Source organism: Apodemus sylvaticus, chromosome 21, assembly GCF_947179515.1.
Source record: "Apodemus sylvaticus chromosome 21, mApoSyl1.1, whole genome shotgun sequence".
Classification (NCBI taxonomy): domain Eukaryota; kingdom Metazoa; phylum Chordata; class Mammalia; order Rodentia; family Muridae; genus Apodemus; species Apodemus sylvaticus.
Window position 1 is genome coordinate 44,344,072 of NC_067492.1, and position 20,545 is coordinate 44,364,616.

Here is a 20,545-nt window from a genome sequence, read left to right on the forward strand (position 1 = left end):
TTTCAATTCCCTACTCAGGTTCCAGTGCTTGTTCAAGAGCAGCAGTTCCTGTTTCCCCATAACAGCCACCATTGTCAACATAGCAGACATTCAGGCTCCCATATTCACATTCATACCACCACAATGCCTGTTTGTGTGTATGTGGAAAACTTGATTTCAAATACTATTTAACATTTGTGCAAACATATCTGATGCCAAGAAAAGCTCAATAATTGCTTGGCAATGTCCCAATTAGTTGTTTTGGGATACAGTCCTAGAGCAAAACAATCTCCATTTTCATCAGAGCAGTTTTGTCTGCTTACAAGAGTCCATCAACTTCAAGCATCTTAGCTATAACATTCCCTCACAGACGTGAGTAAGGAAGTTCATTAGAGTCCAGCAGCTCCTTCTAGCCATTTGTAGACATTCTTCCTTAATTGGGCTCATGTGACCTCAAGGAGTCTTGGGAAAGGCATGGGTGTGTAGAACGGAAAAGATTAACAGAGAGAATTCTATCAATGGGGAAACCATTGTACATGCTGGGTGAAGACTTTTCAGTGAAGCTGATTTGTGGTCACCCATAAATCCTCACCCATGCTCAGTAAGTAAGCCCAATACACTCATTGATAGTTTCAAAGTACTCTTGGTTTGTTATTGGGACTCTAGGAGTAGGGGATAGCCCTTGCTTATATTTCCCCAGAAAAGGAATTCTTGAAGCATTAGCAAAATACTTTCAGTGCATTTTCTCATTTGTTATCCACATTTTGCTGTACTATGCTGAGGATGGCAGTTCCTTTTGAGGGAAGACTACATATATTTTTTCCAATTTGTAGTAAAGCAAGTTGCCATCATAAATGCATACGGCGCACAGCAAGTCAGGGCTTCCTAGTTAACAAATCTAAGGAATTTTATACATCAAATGGTTACCAGCTGCCACCCTATAGAAGCTAGGTAACAAAAGATGATGAATTATGTTGATACCGCCCTATATATCCCTGACAGAAAATGAATGCCCCAGTATTTGGTATTCGGATGCAGCTAGAACTATTTATGATACCCCTTCTAAAGTTTAGGGGGTATTACAAGAGAGATTGCAAGAAGCCAGAGATGGGAATGAGTGTTAGAGCCAGAAGACAGATTTGAAACACAATCTTTAGGACATGGTACAGCCATTGAAATTATCTCATAGTAGCTATGTTCGCCTGCACTTGACCTGCACACACTAATCCTGTCAAGAGCCAATCATTGATAAAGGAGGAGCTCATGAGCCCTAGCCTCTCCTCACTAAATTTTTGGCAACTGACAAATTCTAGGAGAGTCATCACCCTCAGCTGTGTACCAATTGTGAGCCCACCAGGCTCCATGGGATCACTCTAAACTTATGGTTACATGGCTTGTCTTGGATAAAATCGGAGGGTCACGAAACAAAGACAAAGCACAATAGTATGGATGTGGACAAGGCTCTCTAGTGAGGAAGTTGGGATAAAATGGGTAGGAGGGAGATTAGAGTGTGGGAGTGAGATTAAACAGAAAGCACTCTGTACATGCATGAAACTGTCAAAGAACAAATCTAAACAATGAAAAAAGAGCTACTTCCTAGCTGCTGAATCTGCTGGATCTAGTCATTTACTTCCCAGTTCAATGGAAGTTGAAAAATCACCTGTGGTATTAATTTGTGTAAAACCTCCCAACTTCAGATGTGATTCAAAAGCTATTTTTATGAAGCAAAGTTGGAATCCTCAGCGTTTTGCTTTCAAATGACTAAAGCCATTCATCAGCTGCTCTCGTAAATGCCAAGTTTACATTTTCTTCCTAGATGAGATAAATATGTGCAGGTTTTCCTGAATTCCTCTAACTGTGCAGTCACATATAAGACTCAGAAAACAACCGCTAGTCGATTTCCTGCTTCTGGATTTGGTTTTCAATCATATCTCCTCTTAGACAAGCCCCCATTTATTTTATTTATCTTTCCTCACTTTAAAAAATGCAATCGGCAATCATATACTCAGCTTCTGCTGTGTGCTCAGTATGAACTGCAGAGTGCTGGATGTGGATACCCAGTTTACTTAACCTTTGTTGAGTTCTGGTCTCAGAGGTCTTACATGTCCTACAAAGGGAAGTGACTTTATAGAATGATGCCTGGAGTTGTGGATCCCTGAGTCGACAATTGTATGGAATGATTTGACATCTCAGGCATTTCAGGGTAGAAAGAACCTTAAGAGTCTAGAGGACAAGAGGACTTAACAATGCCTCTTTAGTAAAATCAAAGATGGTGACACATTTGAGATACGAGACCACAGCTGGAAGATTGTGACTAGCCTGAGCTGATTCACAGAGGCAGATGTTAAAGACTATGTTTCATCTACAAACTGAACAAAGTGTTTATAGACATCCCATTCTTCTCCAGTGAATGGAAGGAAATAAAGACTTGAGCCTAATTATGGATGGGCAGAGGGTAAATATTTAGCAGTAGGGTATATTTTCTGAGTGACAAAAAGCCTTTGTCTCATTCTCCTGGAAGACCAAAGAATCCTCAAAGGATAAGCTATGAGAAGAAAGGGGAATGAGCATAATAATTCCCAGTAGTACCAATAGGGGAGCCATTCCACTGTTCCATTACAATTAACACCATGATTCCAGTTCCCCATGAGAGCATTAGTTTTTCTCCTATAGTACTCAAAAAAACTCAGAGCATTTGGTCTCTCTGCAGGAGTGTGGAGAGGCCTGGCAGCACAGGTAAGACCACCCCTGCTACTCAGAGGAACCCATCTGGAACCCTCAGGTGGAAGCCTTCCAGTTTCTGTCTCTGGCTGGGGACCATCCTCTGCCACAGTGCACCATATCCAGGTAGAGCAGGGAGATAGCTAACCTCCCAGGTCTGTGGAGAAGACTGAGAGCACAGGGCTGATCCTGGGCCACAGAGCTACCATGGGAGAGCTTGTCTCCCAGGAGTGCCTACATACCTGTGTGTTCAAAGAGAACATGAATTCCAGGAGTATAGATACACAGGCTTGCAGGATAGATAATCCAGAGTCAGAGACAGCAACACCAGCTAACACCAGAGATAACCAGATTGCAAAAGGCAAATGCAAGAACATTACCAACAGAAACCAACACAAAATGGCACCATCTCAACCCAGTTCTCCCACAACAGCAAATCCTGAATACCCCAACATACTGGAGAAGCAAGAGCTAGATTTAAAATCATATCTCATGATGCTGATAGAGGACTTCAAGAAGGACTTAAATAGCTCCCTTAGAGAAATACAGGAGAACATGGGTCAACAGGTAGAAGCCCTGAAAGAGGAAACACAAAAAAATCCCTTAAAGAAACACAGGAGAACATGGGTCAACAGGTAGAAGCCCTTAAAGAGGAAATACAAAAATCCCTTAAAAATTACAGGAAAACACAAACAAACAAGTGAAGGAACTGAAAAAAAAAACCATACAGCATCTAAAAAAATGGAAGTAGAAACAATAAAGAAATCACAAAGAGAGACAACTCTGGAAATAGAAGACCTTGGAAAGAAATCAGGAGCCATAGATACAAGCATCAAAACAGAATACAAGAGATAGAAGAAAGAATCTCAGGTGCTGAAGATACCATAGAAAACATTGACTCAACAGTCAAAAGAAAATGCAAAATTCAAAAAGCTTGTAACCCAAAACATCCAGGAAATCCAAGATACAATGACAACACCAAACCTAAGGATTATAGGTATAGAAGAGAGTGAAGATTTCCAACATAAAGAGCCAGTAAATATCTTCATACAAAATTACAGAAGAAAACGTCCCTAACCTAAAGAAAGAGATGCCCATGAACATAGAAGAAGCCTACAGAACTCCAGACAGACTGGACCAGACCAGAAAGTACTCCTGGCACATAATAATAAAAACTAACACACATTTGGTTTTTAAGCCACAGTACCAAATGTACTAAACAAAGAAAGAATATTAAAAGCAGTAAGGGGAAAAGGTCAAGTAACATATAAAGGCAGACCTATCAGAATTACACAAAACTTCTCACCAGAAACTATGAAACCTAGAAGGTCCTGGGTAGATGTCATACAGACACTAAGAGAACATAAATGTCAGCGTAGGCCACTATACAAAGCAAAACTCTCAATTACCATAGACAGAGAAAACAGACATTCCAGGACAAAACCAAATTTGCATAAACCCAGCTCTACAAAAGATATTGGGTAGAAAATACCAACACAAGGAGAGAAACTACATGCTAGAAAAAGCAATAAAGTCATCTTCTTTCAACAAACCCAAAAGAAGATAGCCACAAGAACAGAATTTCACCTTTAACAATGAAAATAACAGGAAGTATCAATCACTTTTCCTTGATATCTCTTAACATCAATGGACTCAATTCCCCAATAAAAAGACATAGACTAACAGACTGGATACATAAACAGGACCCAACATTTTACTGCATACAGGAAACCCACCTCAGTGACAAAGATAGTCACTACCTCAGAGTCAAAGGTTGGAAAACAATTTTCCAAGCAAATGATCCCAAGAAATAAGCTCTTTCAAGCCTCTGAAAAAAGAAATTGAAGAAGATCTCAGAAGATGGTAAGATCTCCCATGCATTGGATTGACAAGATTAATATAGTAAAAATGGCCATTTGTCTAAAGCAATCTACAGATTCAATGCAATCCCCATAAAAAATCCAAATCAATTTTTCATAGAGCTAAAAAGAGCAATCTGCAAATTCATTTGGAATAACAAAAACCCTAGGATAGTGAAAACTATTCTCCACAACAAAAGATCTCCTGGGGGAATCACCATCTCTGACCTCAAGCTCTACTACAGAGCAATAGTGATAAAAAACTTTATGGTATTGGTACAGAGACAGGCAGGAAGATCAACGAAACAGAATTGAAGACCCATAAATGAACCTACACATCTATGGTCACTTGATATTTGACAAAGGATGTAAAAAATCCAGCGGAAAAAAAAGACAGCATTTTTAACAAATAGTGCTGGATCAAATAGTGGAGGTCAACATGTAGAAAAATGCAAATTGAACCATTCTTATCTCCTTGTACAAAGCTCTAGTCCAAGTGGATCAAGGACCTTCACATAAAACCAGATACACTGAAACTTATACCAGATACACTGAAACTTATAGAGGAGAAAGTGGGGAAGAGTCTTGAACACATGGGTACAGGGGGAAATTTTCTGTATAGAACACCAATGGTTTATGCTCTAAGAACAAGAATTGACAAATGGGACTTCATAAAACTGCAGTTTCTGAAAGGCAAAGGACACTGTCAATAGGACAAAATGACAACCAACAGATTGGGAAAAGATTTTTACCCATCCTGAATAGAGGGCTAATAGCCAATATATGAAAAGAACTCAAGAAGTTAGATTGCAGAGAGTCAAATAACCATATTAAAAAGTGGGTTACATAGCTAAACAGAGAATTCTCAACTGAGGAAACTGGAATGGCTGTGAAGCACCTTAAGAAATGTTCGGTGCACCCGGAGGCAGGCTGGGAGGACACAGCTTGCTCTGGTGGGTCTGGCCCCACAGAGCTTAGGTTCCAGTCCTGAGGCCTCTGGCGGGAGCCTTCAGATCTCTATTTCGGGATCCAGAACAGCCTGGGCTACAACACCACATCTCCAGGCCCTGCAAGAGGCCAGAGGGGCACCCGGAAAGCCTGCTGGGAGGAGTCAGTGTGCTCTGGTGAGTCCAGCAGACCCCGGGTAGGAGCCTTCAGGTGTCTGCTTCAGGATCTGAACAGCCTGGGCCACAGCACCCTGTCTCCAGGCAGTGCAGGAGGTCAGCTGTGCACCAGAGGCCAGCTGGGAAGAGGCAGCTTGCACTGGTGAGTCCAGCATTGACAACAAGACCAACTAACACCAGTGAGAACTAGATGGCAAAAGGCAAATGCAGGAACATCACTAACAGAAATCAAGGCAATATGGTAGCATCTGAACCCAAGTCTCATTTAACAGCATGTCCTGAGATTTGGATTTAAAATCACTGGTCATGATGCTGGTACAGGAACACATGAAGGACAAACTTAAAGAAATTCAGAAGAAAATTGATCAAAAGTTAGAAGCCCTTACAAGGGAAACACAAAAATCATTGAAAAAAATTCAGGAGAATACAAAAGCCAATAAGGAGGAAACGCAAAAATCACTTAAAGAAATACAGGACAACTTTGGTCACCAGGCTGAGGTCATGAAAGAGGAAACACAAAAATCTCTTAAAGAATTACAAGAAAACACAAACAAGCAAGTGGAGGAGCTAAGCAAAACCATCCAGGATCTAAACTCAGAAGTAGAAACAACTAAGAAAACTCAAAGGGAGACAACATTGAAGATAGAAAACCTTGGGAAGAAATCAGGGGACATAGATTCAAATATCAACAACAGAATACAAGAGATAGAAGAAAGAATCTCAGATGCTGAAGATACCATAGAAACCATGGACTCAACAGTTAAAGAAAATGCAAAATACAAAAAGCTTGTAACCCAAAACATCCAGGAAATCCAGGACACAAAGAGAAGACCAAAGCTAAGGATTATGGGCGTAGATGAGAGTGAAGATTTACAACTTAAAGGGCCAGCAAATATCTTCAATAAAACTATGGAAGAAAACTTCCCTAACCTAAAGAGAGAGATGCCCATGAATATACAAGAAGCCCACAGAACTCCAAACAGACTGGACCAGAACAGAAATATCTCCCATCACATAATAATCAAACCCCAAATGTACTAAACAAAGAAAGAATATTAAAGGCAGTAAGAGAAAAAGGCCAAGTAACATATAAAGGAAGACCTATCAGAATCACACCAGACTTCTCACCTAAGACTATGAAAGCTAGAAGATCCTGGGCAGATCTCATGCAAACTCTAAGAGAACACAAATGCCGGCCAAAACTACTATACCCAGCAAAACTCTCAATCACCATAGATGGAGAAACTAAGATATTCCATGACAAAACCAAGTTTACCCAATATCTATCCACAAACCCAGCCCTACAAAGGATAATAGGAGGAAAACACCAATACAAGGAGGGAAACTTTACCCTGGAAAAAGCAAGATAAAACCAAAAGAAGATAACCAATTAAATTTAAAAAATAACATTAAAAATGACAGGAAGCAATAATCACTATTCCTTAATATCTCTTAACATCAATGGGCTCAATGCCCCAATAAAAAGACATAGACTAACCGACTGGATACGTAAACAGGACCCTACATTTTGCTGCTTACAGGAAACACATTTCAGGGTCAAAGACAAAGACTACCTTAGAATAAAAGGCTGGAAGACAATTTTAGAAGCAAATGATCTTGGGAAACAAGCTGGACTAGCCATTCTAGTATCAGATAAAATTGACTTTCAACCCAAAGTCATCAAAAGAGACTCTGAGGGACACTTTTTTCTGGTCAAAGGAAAAATACAACAAGAAGAACTCTCAATCCTGAACATCTATGCTCCAAATGCAAGGGCACCCTCATTCATAAAAGAAACTTTAATAAAGCTCAAAGCACACATTGCACCTAACACAATAATTGTGGATGACTTCAACACTGCACTTTCCTCAATGGACCAATCAGGAAAACAGAAACTGAACAGGAACACAGTGAAACTAATTTAAGCTTTGGACCAATTAGATTTAACAGATATATATAGAACATTTTATCCTAAAGCAAAAGAATATACGTTTTTCTTAGCACCTCATGGTACCTTCTCCAAAATTGATCATATAATTGGTCACAAGACAGACCTCAACAAATATAAGAAGATCGAAATAATCCCATGCCTCCTATCAGATCACTATGGAGTAAAAGTGGTCTTCAATAGCAACAAAAACAACAGAAAACCCACATACACGTGGAAACTGAACAATATTCTACTCAATGATATCTTGGTCAAGGAAGAAATAAAGAAAGAAATGAAAGACTTTTTAGAATTTAATGAAAATGAAGACACAACATACCCAAATCTATGGGACACAATGAAAGCAGTGCTAAGAGGAAAACTCAGAGCCCTGAGTGCCTCCAAAAAGAAAATGGAGAGAGCATACACTAGCAGCTTAACGACACACTTGAAAGCCCTGGAACAAAAAGAAGCTATTTCACCCAGGAGGAGTAGAAGGCAGGAAATCATCAAACTCAGGGCTGAAAACAATCAAGTAGAAACAAAAAAGAACCATACAAAGAATCAACAAAACTAGGAGCTGCTTCTTTGAGAAAATCAACAAGCTAGATCAACGCTTAGCCAGACTAACCAAAGGGCACAGAGACAGTATACAGATTAACAAACTTAGAAATGAAAAGGGAGATGTAACAACAGAAACTGAGGAAATTCAAAAAATCATTAGATCCTACTACAAAAGCCTATACTCAACACAACTGGAGAATATGGAGGAAATGGACAGTTTTCTAGACAGATATCAGACACCAAAGCTTTTAACAGTGCCCTTTGCCTTACAGAAACTTTGTAATTTTATGCGGTCCCATTTGTCAATTCTTGATCTTAGAGCATAGGCTATTGGTGTTCTGTTCAGGAACTTTTACCCTGTGCCCATGTCCTCAAGCGTCTTCCCCAGTTTCTTTTCTATTTGTTTCAGTGTGTCTGGTTTTACGTGGAGGTCCTTGATCCACTTGGAGTGTAGTTTAGTACATGGAGATAAGAATGGATCAATGGATCAAATAAATCATCTAAAGAGTCCCATAACACCTGAAGAAATAAAAAGGGTCATAGAAAGTCTCCCAACCAAAAAAAGCATGGGACCAGATGGCTTCAGTGCAGAATTCTGTCTGACCTTCATAGAAGGGTTAATAGTAACCCTAACTATTCCACAAAATAGAAACAGAAGGAATTCTACCCAACTCGTTCTATGAAGCCACAATTATGCTGATACCAAAACCACACAAAGATCCAACAAAGAAAGAGAACTTCATGCCAACTTCCCTTATGAATATTTTTGCAAAAATACTTAATAAAATTCTGGCCAACCAAATCCAAGAACACATCAAAATGATCATTCACCATGATCAAGTAGGCTTCAACCCAAGGATGCAGGGATGGTTCAATATAAGGAAATCCATCAATGCAATCCACTACATAAACAAACTAAAAGAAAAAAACCATATGATCATCTCATTAGATGCAGAAAAAGCATTTGACAAAATTCAACATCCTTTCATGCTAAAAGTATTAGAAAGAACAGGAATTCAAGGCCCATACCTAAACATCGTTAAAGCAATATACAGCAAACTGGTAGCCAATATCAAACTAAATGGAGAGAAACTTGAAGCAATCCCACTAAAATCACAGACTAGACAGGGCTGCTCCTTCTCTCCATATCTTTTCAATATAGGACTTGAAGTTCTAGCTAGAGCAATTAGACAACATAAGGAGGTCAAGGGGATACAAATTGGAAAGGAAGAAGTCAAATTATCACTATTTGCAGATGACATGATAGTCTACTTAAGTGACCTGAAAACCTCCACCAGAGAACTCCTACAGCTGATAAACAACTTCAGCAAAGTGGCTGGCTACAAAATCAACTCAAGCAAATCAGTTGCCTTCCTATACTCAAAGGATAAGCAGGCTGAGAAAGAAGTTAGGGAAATGACACCCTTCACAATAGCCACTAACAATATAAAGTATCTTGGTGTGACTCTAACCAAACAAGTGAAAGATCTGTATGACAAAAACTTCAGGTCTCTGAAGAAGGAAATTGAAGAAGACCCCAGAAAATGGAAAAATTTGCCATGCTCATGGATTGGCAGGATTAATATAGTTAAAATGGCCATCTTGCCAAAAGCAATCTACAGATTCAACACAATCCCCATCAAAATCCCAACTCCGGACTTCACAGAGTTAGAAAAAGCAATTCTCAAATTCATCTGGAATAACAAAAAACCCAGGATAGCTAAAACTATTCTCAACAACAAAAGAAATTCTGGGGGAATCAGTATCCCTGACTTCAAGCAATACTACAGAGCAATAGTGTTAAAAACTGTGTGGTATTGGCACAGTGACAGACAAGTGGACCAATGGAATAGAATTGAAGACCCAGAAATGAATCCACACACCTATGGTCACTTGATCTTCGACAAAGAAGCCGAAAACATCCAGTGGAAAAAAGGATAGCCTTTTCAACAAATGGTGCTGGTTCAATTGGAGGTCAGCAGGCAGAAGAATGCAAATTGATCCATTCTTATCTCCATGTACTAAACTCCACTCCAAGTGGATCAAGGACCTCCACGTAAAACCAGACACACTGAAACTAATAGAAAAGAAACTGGGGAAGACCCTTGAGGACATGGGCACAGGGGAAAAGTTCCTGAACAGAGCACCAATACCTTATGCTCTAAGATCAAGAATTGACAAATGGGACCGCATAAAATTACAAAGTTTCTGTAAGGCAAAGGACACTGTTAAAAGTACAAAACGGCAACCAACAAATTGGGAAAGGATATTCACCAACCCTACATCTGATAGAGGGCTAATATTCAATATATAGAAAGAACTCAAGAAGTTAGACCCCAGGGAACCAAATAACCCTATTAAAAAATGGGGTACAGATCTAAACAAAGAATTTTCACCTGAAGAAATTCAGATGGCCGAGAAGCACCTTAAGAAATGCTTAACATCATTAGTCATTAGGGAAATGCAAATCAAAACAAGCCGTGGCAGAGATGACCTAAGACAGGGGTCATTGGTCAGCAGTATGCCAGTGACCCGATTAGCCCTGACCTGGGACAGCTTCTATTAAAACAACAAAGGGTGATATGTAGTGAGCCACCTTTTGTTCATCTCCATTACAAGATGGCGCTGGCCGGATGCAGCTCCCTGGTAGTAAATTACTTTAGTACATGCGCAGTGTGCTGTATTCGTTATCACACTTACATGCTAATGAAGAATTCACTTAGTTCACCTATGAGGAAGAGGTGGGCTATCTCTCTATGGCAGACAGGGCTGAGTAGGCTATATAAGGTCAGGCAGGGAGAGGGCTCAGGGCCGCCAAAAGAAGAAAATAAGCTTTGTTCAAGGTTCCCGAAATAAACTATAAGAAGGAAGAAACTCACCGGTGTTGCGTCTTTCCTTGCCGGCGAGGTTGGACGTGACAATGCTCCTATATGTAATAAGGACACATGCTCCACTATGTTCATAGCAGCCTTATTTATAATAGCCAAATGCTGGAAGGAACCCAGATGTCCTTCAAGAGAGGAATGGATACAGAAACTGTGGTATATCTACACAATGGAGTACTATTTAGCTATTAAAAACAATGAATTCATGAAATTCTTAGTCAAATGGATGGAACTAGAAAGTGTCATCCTGAGTGAGGTAACACAATCACAAAAGAACACACATGCTATGCACTCACTGATAAGTGGATATTAGCCCAAAAGCTCAAAATAAACAAGCTACAATTCACAGATCACAGGAAGCTCAAGAAGGAAGACCAATGTGTGGGTGCTTTGGTTTTTCTGAGAAAGGGAAAAAATACTCACAGGATCAATTATGGAGAAAAAGTGTGGAGCAGAGACTGAAGGAAAGGCCACCAAGAGACTGTCCTACCTAGAGATTCATCCTTTAAACAGTCCCTAAATCCTGACACTATTATGGATGACAAGAAGTGCATGCAGAAAGGAGCCATAACAGGTTGTCTCCGGAGGGGCCCTGCCAGAGTCTTACAGATACAGAGGCAGATGCTATTAGCCAACCATTGGACTGAGTGCAGGGTCCCCAGTGGAGGAGTTGGAGGGAGCACTGGAGGAACTGAAGGGGTTTGCAGTCACATGGGAAGAACAATGCCAGCCAACTAGACACCCCAGGGTTCCCAGGGACTAAGCCATCAACCAAGGGGTACACATAATTCCAGCCAAAAGTGTGGCAGAGGAATGTCTTGTCCCACATCAGTGGGAGGAAAGGTCCTTGGTCCTATGAAGGCTTGATAGATGCCCCAGCATGGGGAAATCGGGGGGGGGGGGTAGATGGGAGTGGGTTGGGTGGAGGGGCATCTTCTTGGAGAAAGGGGGTGGGAGAACGGGTTGGGGATTTTCTGGGAGGGGGAAACCAGAAAGGGTATAACATTGAAATGAAAATGAAGAATATATTCAATAAAAAATTAAAAAAAAATGACTTCTACATAGATAGTGTGTTTTTCAGCACTGGACCTCTGGGTTGAAAAGAACCATTTAAAATAAGCACTACCATTGGTCCATCTAATGTCTGCCACCTTCCCTGCTGCTTCCCTCCCTCAGCCCTCAGAACTTTGGATTCATGTTCCTCCTCTCTAGAATTAGTGCAAGATCATTATTTGGAAAGCCCAAGATATGGTTTGAATGAGAATGTCACTCAGAGGCACATATGTTTGAATATTTGGTCTCCAGTTGGTGGCTGTTAGGGGAGGATTAGGAGGTTTAGGAGCCTTGCTGGAAAAAGTACATCACTGGGGTTGGGCTTTGTAGTTTCAAAAGACTTGTGCCATTATTGTTAGCTCTTTCTGCCTCCTGCTTCTGTTTCCAGATGTTGGTTATTAACTGTTTCTGCTACTGTGCCTTTCCTCTTCCCATCATGGATTCTAGTCCCATGAAACCATAAGCCAAATTAAATGCTTTATTTTGTTAGTTGCCTCGGGGTTGTTTTGATAGCAATGGAAAAATAATTAGGACAGAAACTGGTACCAGGTTATGAGTATTGCTATGACAAGCATGACCATGTTTTGGGAAGGAGTGTGGAAAGAGTTTTGTACTTTGAGCAAGGAAAGCAGTTAAATGATGTAAGCAGAACTTTATGGGTTATTCCATGAAGAGCTTGGAAGACAGTAGTGCTGAGAGCTATGCACTAGTTGGAAAGATCCAACTCAAGAGGTTTCAGAAGAAAACAACATTAGCAATTGGGCTAGAGACCATTCTTGTGATACCTTGGCAAAGAATGTAACTGCTTTCTTCTAGTGTCCTAAGAATGTGCCTGAGGACTAAGACCCCAACCAAAGAGTACACATGGAGGGGCCCATGATCCCAGCTACATATGTAGCAGAGGTTGGCCTTTTCAGATGTCAATGAGAGCAGAGGCCATTGGTTCTGTGAAGGCTCAATGCCCCAGTGTAGGGGAATGCCAAGACAGGGAAGTGGGAGTGGGTGGGTCAGTGAGCAAGGGGAGGGGGATGGGGTAGAGGGTTTTCAGAGGGGAAATGAGGAAAGGGGATAACATTTTAAATATAAATAAAGCAAATATCTAATAAAAAATTCTCAGGACATGTTCACAAGCTAGCCAGGATCTTTGATAATATGTAAGACTACTATTCTTGTTCCTTATGAAGATAGTGTTCTCTTATAAATACTTATGAAAATAGTTTTGACTGTCCAGACTATCACCAAATACTTTGTTTGAGTATACATAACTCAAACAAAAATGATACATTGACTTATGCTAACTACACTCTCAGGATTCTCTAGTCACTGACACAAAACTCTTTTATATTCTTCCTCCTAATGTCATTTTCAAAGGACTATAAATCATATGATCAGTTTTATCATATAAATGATCCACTTCATGGGACCAATTTTTTTCAGAAATTATTATTTTCTTCTTCTGATCAAAAAGGATCACAAATGAGTTACTTCAAGATGGAGAAGGAATAGTGATTTAGGTCGTGGAAGATTACAACATAGATTCTTTTGCTCCTTTTGATAGAGAGGATGGAGAAAGTCAGTATTGAAATAGAAGTGGGTATAATTTCAAGGCCTTTTGCAAACAGTATATTTAGGTGAGCTGTGTATTATATATAAACAGTTCCTTGTTTCTAAAATGAATACATCAAATTAGTATTACCTGGTAATAATTAAACATAAGTCTATGAGGAACAAGTTATTTTCTAGCCTTAACAAAGATCCTTTATTTTGTTCTAAGGTCTTTTAAAGTGATTTAAAATAAACTAACATTGCAACAACAACAACAAAAAGAATGTGCCTGAGGGTAAATTTAAAGTAATGGACTAATTTGTTTTGGAGGAGGATATTTCAAGGCAGAGTAATACTGACTTTGTTGCATGGATATCAATAGCCATTCTTATACAGGAGTACAAAGAAAAAGAGCAAGCTAGTAAGCAGTAATTACCCATAGCCTCTGCTTCCAGGTTCTTGCTTTCCTTTGATGATGGACTGTGACTTGCGAATCGTTCGCTGGGATAAACCCTCTCTTCCCCAGGTTGTTCAAGGTCATGGTCTTTATAACAGCAATGAAAAAATCTAAGATAACCTCTATCATATCTACTCCTGATCATGGCATACAACCATATGGATGAACCAAATCCAAGAATTTCCTACACAGTCCAGGCTAGTTTTGAACTATATGATCTTCCTGCCTCTAGTTCCTGAGTATTAGGATTACAGGTGTGTACTAGCATGGCCTGTTAAGACCATGAATACTAATGAGTTTCTAGATAGGGAATAATATCTACAAGCCCTGCTGTTCCTATCAATCAAGTGCATCAAGCACGTGGGAACTGTGGCTTTGGGAAGAATCAAACCCAAGACAACACCCAAGATGCAAGACAACCAAATGTCCTATTTCTAGGTGAGACTGTTCGTAACTGGGCTGAGAAATGCCTCTAAGTGCAAAGGAGGTCTGGCGATGCAATGAACCTGAAACTATGGAGATAGAAATGGAGAAACATTTCCATTCTTCCTTGTCTACAGGAAGGAATATTGTCCAGAGCATCATTTCAGGATCACTTTCTACTAGCCATTATTGTAATTTTCAAAAAGGGATGTAGATGGTATAAAAATGAACCCCAACTAGATGGCTTAGAAGGTTAAACCAATTAGTAAAGTTCAGAGTCCAGATCAGATTCCTATAGACTTGGTTCTAATCAGCTCTGCCCTGTCCTTCAGCTACACCGTTTCTTTTGTAGAAAGGAAGCAATAACACTGTCTTCATCATATCATTGATGATGTCTTAATGAACTACATCACATAAAGGGTTTAATGCCGGTGGTGTGGTGGTAGGTAGCTCCAATTCCTAATGTTCTTGGCAAGGAGTCCCAGTCTATGTATAGCCAGGCTCTGACAAAATACCTGAAAGATACAAGAGGGGAAATATGTAGTTCTTGATTTCAGTCTATCATGATCCAGCAACTCAACTCATGGTGGAGGAAGACCGACTGTTGGTGAAGGCTATTTACATCAGAACTGACCAGAAATTAGACAGTATGGCAGCAAACAGGAACTAGGTATAACCTGCACAGTCCTGTTCCTGCTTACACCAGAAATGAAAAGACATGGGCAGTTACAGACAAACATGACAATGTGGGTCTGGACAGCGAGACAAGAAGGAGATAGGAAAAGTGGGAAGTTGAAGGTGCTTGGCAACTCCAGGAAAGGCTATTACACGGGGCTGTAGGTTACAGAACGGTGTGTTGCCATTGAAAAGACCTCAAAGTCAGAACGCAGGATGTCTGCCAGGAAGAAACAAGTGCTACAAGAAAGCTATAAAGCAACACTAATAGACATGCAAACATGGAAGAGGGAAGAATTTATATATTCTTATTTTTACTGTGGACTCAAGAAGAGTCAAACAAGTATGCTGTATGTTTCTGTGCTTATCTGGTGCTCTTTGGCACTTGAGCAAGATGGAACCATGATCTGGCTTTCCTATCAGATACATCTCTGGTAATCTTTTTGCAAGAAGGACTGAATAATTCTCCAGAGTCATTGTACTTGGAAGTTTTCCACCAGTTACCTCCTTCAGGGAAAATGTCTGTACCCACCCTGTTGTTTTCAAGGAACCTCATGTTACTGAGCAACAATGCTGTCATGAAGTGACTGAAGGGAGATGACAACGGGATCTTCCTAGCCCTATTCCAGTTTTTAGAGCAGTGGTTCTCAACTGTCCTAATACCCATTAGTACAGTTCCTCATGTTGTGGTGACCCCCAACCATAAAATTATTTTCATTTCTATTTTATAACTGTAAATTTGCTACTGTTATGAATTGTAATGTAAATATCTGATGTGCAGGATATCTGATATGTGATCCCTGTGAAGGGGTTGATTGAGAATCACTGTTCTAGAGAAACAGATAAACTTACTTTTTTAAAAATTTATTTTCTATATTCTTTGTTTACATTCTAAAAGCTTTCCCCTTTCCCAGTCCCCCCCCCCCATATGTCCCATAAGACCTCTTCTCTCCATCCATTCTCCTATCTTTCCCCCTCTCTTTTCTCTGTCCTGGTACTCCCCTACAATGCTGGATCAAGCCTTTCCAGGATTAGGGCCCTCTTCTTCCTTCTTCATGGGAATAATTTGATAGGCTAATTGTATCTTCAGTGTTCAAAGCTTCAGGGCTAATTAATATCCACTCATCAATGATTGCATTCCATGTGTATTCTTTTGTGATTACATTACCTCGCTTAGGATATTTTCCAGTTCCACCCATTTGCCTAAAAAACATTCATGAATTAATTGTTTTTAATTGCTGAATAGTACTCCATTGTGTATATATACCACATTTTCTGTATCCATTCCTCCATTGAAGGATATTTGGGTTATTTCCAACTTCTGGCTATTATAAGTAAGGCTGCTACAAACATAGTGGAGCATGTGTCCTTATTGCATGCTGGGGAATCCTCTGGGTATATGCCCAGGAGAGGTATAGCAGAGTCCTCCAGAAGTGTCATGTCCAGTTTTCTTAGGAACTTCCAGACTGATTTCCAGAGTGGTTGTACCATCTTACAATCCCATTGCTGGGAGTTGAACTCAGGACCTCTGGAAGAGCAGTCCATGCTCTTAACCACTGAGCCATCTCTCCAGCCAATAAAGTTACTTCTTCAGGAAGCCTCTTTGCTCCAATCACACAAGTTTGAGAATAGTCTAGCACTTATGTGCATTATTTATACTTAAAATTGTCTCTGCCTATGATGGCATTTTCTGAGTTCTGATTTTGTAATCTGCTCTAAAGAACCATTCCTAAACAAGTCCACTTCCCCCATGTCCTTTCTTTTCCACTATCTCTTGTGGGTGGTGGGCTAGAAGGGAGATTAAAGCATTTAAGAACTATAATTAAAAGTAGGTTTTGAAAAAATTTAAAGCTACGTGTTAGTTTCTGTTGACTGAACCCCAGTTTACCACCAGTGTGTAGGGGCAGAGTCTAGAGAAGTTACAGACTATCCTCTAGCTGGGAACTGATGTAGCATGAAGTTTCTACTACCCAACGTTACGCTCCAGGTGGACCACACTACCAGCCCCTACCCAGGAATCACCCCAGATACACACACACACACACACACACACACACACACACACAATTAACTTATTTTTATTATGCTTTTAGCTCAATGGCCAGGCTCTTTGAAGCCTCTCTCGGCTATCATGCCCTTCTTTTCACTCCCAGCTCAACATCTCTAAATCTTCCCTCAGCTCAGTTGCTCAGTTACCTTTAATCTTAGTTCAGCACTCTGTATCTGCCCTCAGCTTAGTTACATTTCTAATCTCTTGCCTGCTATCCCAGGCCTAGTCAGGGAATCAGCCAATGGCTAGATCCCACATGGCTGGTGGCTCTTTTTCCCTCTGAAGCATGATGAACTAACCTTCTTTCCCTCTCCTGCATCTGCTACCCTGCCTGCAGGGAAACTGGACGTCTCACCTCTTCTTCCCAGACACTGGCCACTAGTGTCTTTATTGACTGACCAAGAACCAATTGGAGAACAGGACCTTCAGCATTCATTCCTGACCACAGCACCAGAACCACCCCGTACTCACTGAGATGAAAATGGTTTGGCCACCTTCAACCCCTTCATTGTGCTGTCATTCCAGGCTGTAGGCATGAGAAGAGTAGAGAACAAGCATGGGGGGAGGGTTGACAGGACTAAGGGGTCACTTGGATTTCTGTTCCCATTTCACAGAATGTAGGCTGGCTGAGCAGTCAATGCTTAGCTGCAGTTCTGGCATACACTAACAGTAGATTTGGCTAGCTATCAGTTTCTACTACAGTGCTGTTCTGTATATAGATCCAGTCACATGCATTCTAGTTGCAGGTTACACTATCTTTAATGCAATGTCTGCTATTGAACTATAAATTGCATTGGGTTAGAAAATGGTCATTTTTCTTTTAGGTATCTTGAGCCTCTCCCTCTAGATACATGCCTGGTAATTTAAATTTTTCAGTAGTAATTTTTCTTCTTATTGAAAACTTTAGATGATCATATCCACCCCTTCCTACCTTCAATTTCTTCCAAGTTCCTCTAACAAAGCTCCTTCCATAATTCATGTCCAATGTTTTTGCAATCCAGAAAATCTAGTTAGTGTTGACCATGAGTATGGGGACTTCCACAGAAGCATGTCAACCCTACCAGTGGCCAACATATTCAAGACAGAATGATTCTCTCTCCCCGGCAACTATTACCTACCAGAAGGGATGGGGCCTGGAGAGTACCTACCATTTATACCAGAATTCTGGCTAGATCAATGGCCAGTTCTGTATAGAAGATTGTAAGAACTACTGTAAGTTGATGAGTCTAATAGCCTTGTGAAATCCACTCAATTGATTTCACAGCACTCCTCCCCATCCTTATGTTCTTCTCATCTCTTCTCTAAGACATTCTCTGAGCTTTGGTGGTAGCATTGGTGATGTGTATGCATTTGCATGCATATGTTCATGTGTGTATGAATATTTATGCACACTAGTGTGAGTGCTTCTGTGTGTTGTTAAAAACATCCTAATTTAGGGATGAGTACTCAGTCTCTTACTCTCAGCATTGTGGTAGTTCTGCATCTCAGCATTAACTGTTGTCCACCACAGAAAGCAACTGGGAACAGTGACAGCCTATGGCTGTGAATGTGAATCTTCATAAGGTGTCTGATTTTGCTTTTTTGTTTTTGTTTTGCTGCTGTGTGTCTTTGTTATGTTTCTACTGCTGAGATAAACACCATGACCAAAAGCAACTGGGGAAGAAAGAATTAATCTCCTCTTACAGCTTGTAGTCCTCATTGAAGAAGGTCAGGGTAGGATCCTGGAAGCAGGAGCTGAAGTAGAGGCTGTGGAGGGATGCTGCTCATTGGATGAGCTCATGATTGCTCTCCATGGCTTGTTCAGCCTGCTTGCTTTTAGATCCTAGGATCACCTGCCTAGAAGTGGAACCACCCACAATGGCCTGGGCCCTCCCACATCAAAAGAAAATGCACATAAGTTTGCCCACAGGCCAGTCTGGTAGGGGAATTGCCTTAGTTGTGGTTACCTCTTCCTAAATAATTCTAGCTTATGTCAAGTTGACATAAAACTAGCTAGCACACAGTGATTCACATCATGACCAAATATAACTTGGGGAAGAAAAGGATTTGTTTTAGGTTACTGGTGACAATGTATCTTTAAAAGATGCAGAGCAGGCATTTAAGACAGGAACCTAGGGGCAAAAATTAAAACAGAGACATGAAGGAAAGTTTTAGATACTTTCTTTATACAGTCTAGTCTCATCTGCCCAGGGATGACAGTATGCACAGTGAGTCTGGCCCTCCAACATTAATCAGAAATCAAAACAATAGATAACCCCACAGATAAACATACCCACAGGATAATCTGATAGAGGCAACTCCTCAATAGAGATTCCCTCTGTCTATGTTTGTTTCAAGTTGACAAGAACTGTGATAGAAGACATGACCATTTAACAAAAAGAAAAAGCCATGTGCTTCTAACCAGGATTATAGTAGCAGACAGGATTCCTTGTGTGGGGTAGGCCTCAAATCCAACCAAATGCTGTCAATTCCTCCACAACAGTCATGCTACTATTATTGCAGCAGGTCATAGGTCAGTGTGATAATATGGAGGGCTCAGTACTAGAAGACCACTGATGTCTTCTTTAGCAGCACCTTACAGCACTATGGAAGTTAGCCAGCAGGGAGGCCTGGTCAGTTTGAGATTGATTTCTCTTGGCTTTTAGCCAAAGTGAGATGTCTGTAGCATTAGGGTCTTACCATGTAGCTATGGTGACCAATAGCAATGGCAATAGCCTGTATTATTGTGGAGACTTCCAAGCTCAAATTGGAGGACACACTTGTGAGGAACTTTTGCTTAATTTGAAGGAGGAAGATTCACTTCTAACCCAGGTCTTTGAGGTAAGAAGATATGCTTTTAATCCAGATCATTTGAGCTGGGAAAACCCACCTCTAATGTGGACCACACCTTCTGCTGGAAGCATATACAAGGATGTGGAAGAATGCTTTTACTCTTTACATGTTTGCTCTGCTTCTGAATTTCTTTGCAAGTCCATTCCTTCACTGACACCAGAGACTACTTCAGGATTCCAGTGTATACTGAAGAGCAGTGGTATATTCAGCCTTGTGGACTGAGTAACTACTAGATTTGTAGACCTTCCATTGATAGCCAGCCATTGCTAGATTAACTAGGTGTGTCCTCCATCTGTAAGTCGCTCTAATAAATCTGATTTTATACACAGATTCAGTCTAACAGTTCTCTTACTCTAGAGAATCCTGACTAACACATGATCTGTAGGTAAGTCTTTTTGTAATGTACTAACAGACTACTTAGTTTCCATCAACCCAAAGGAAAAAGACTGTT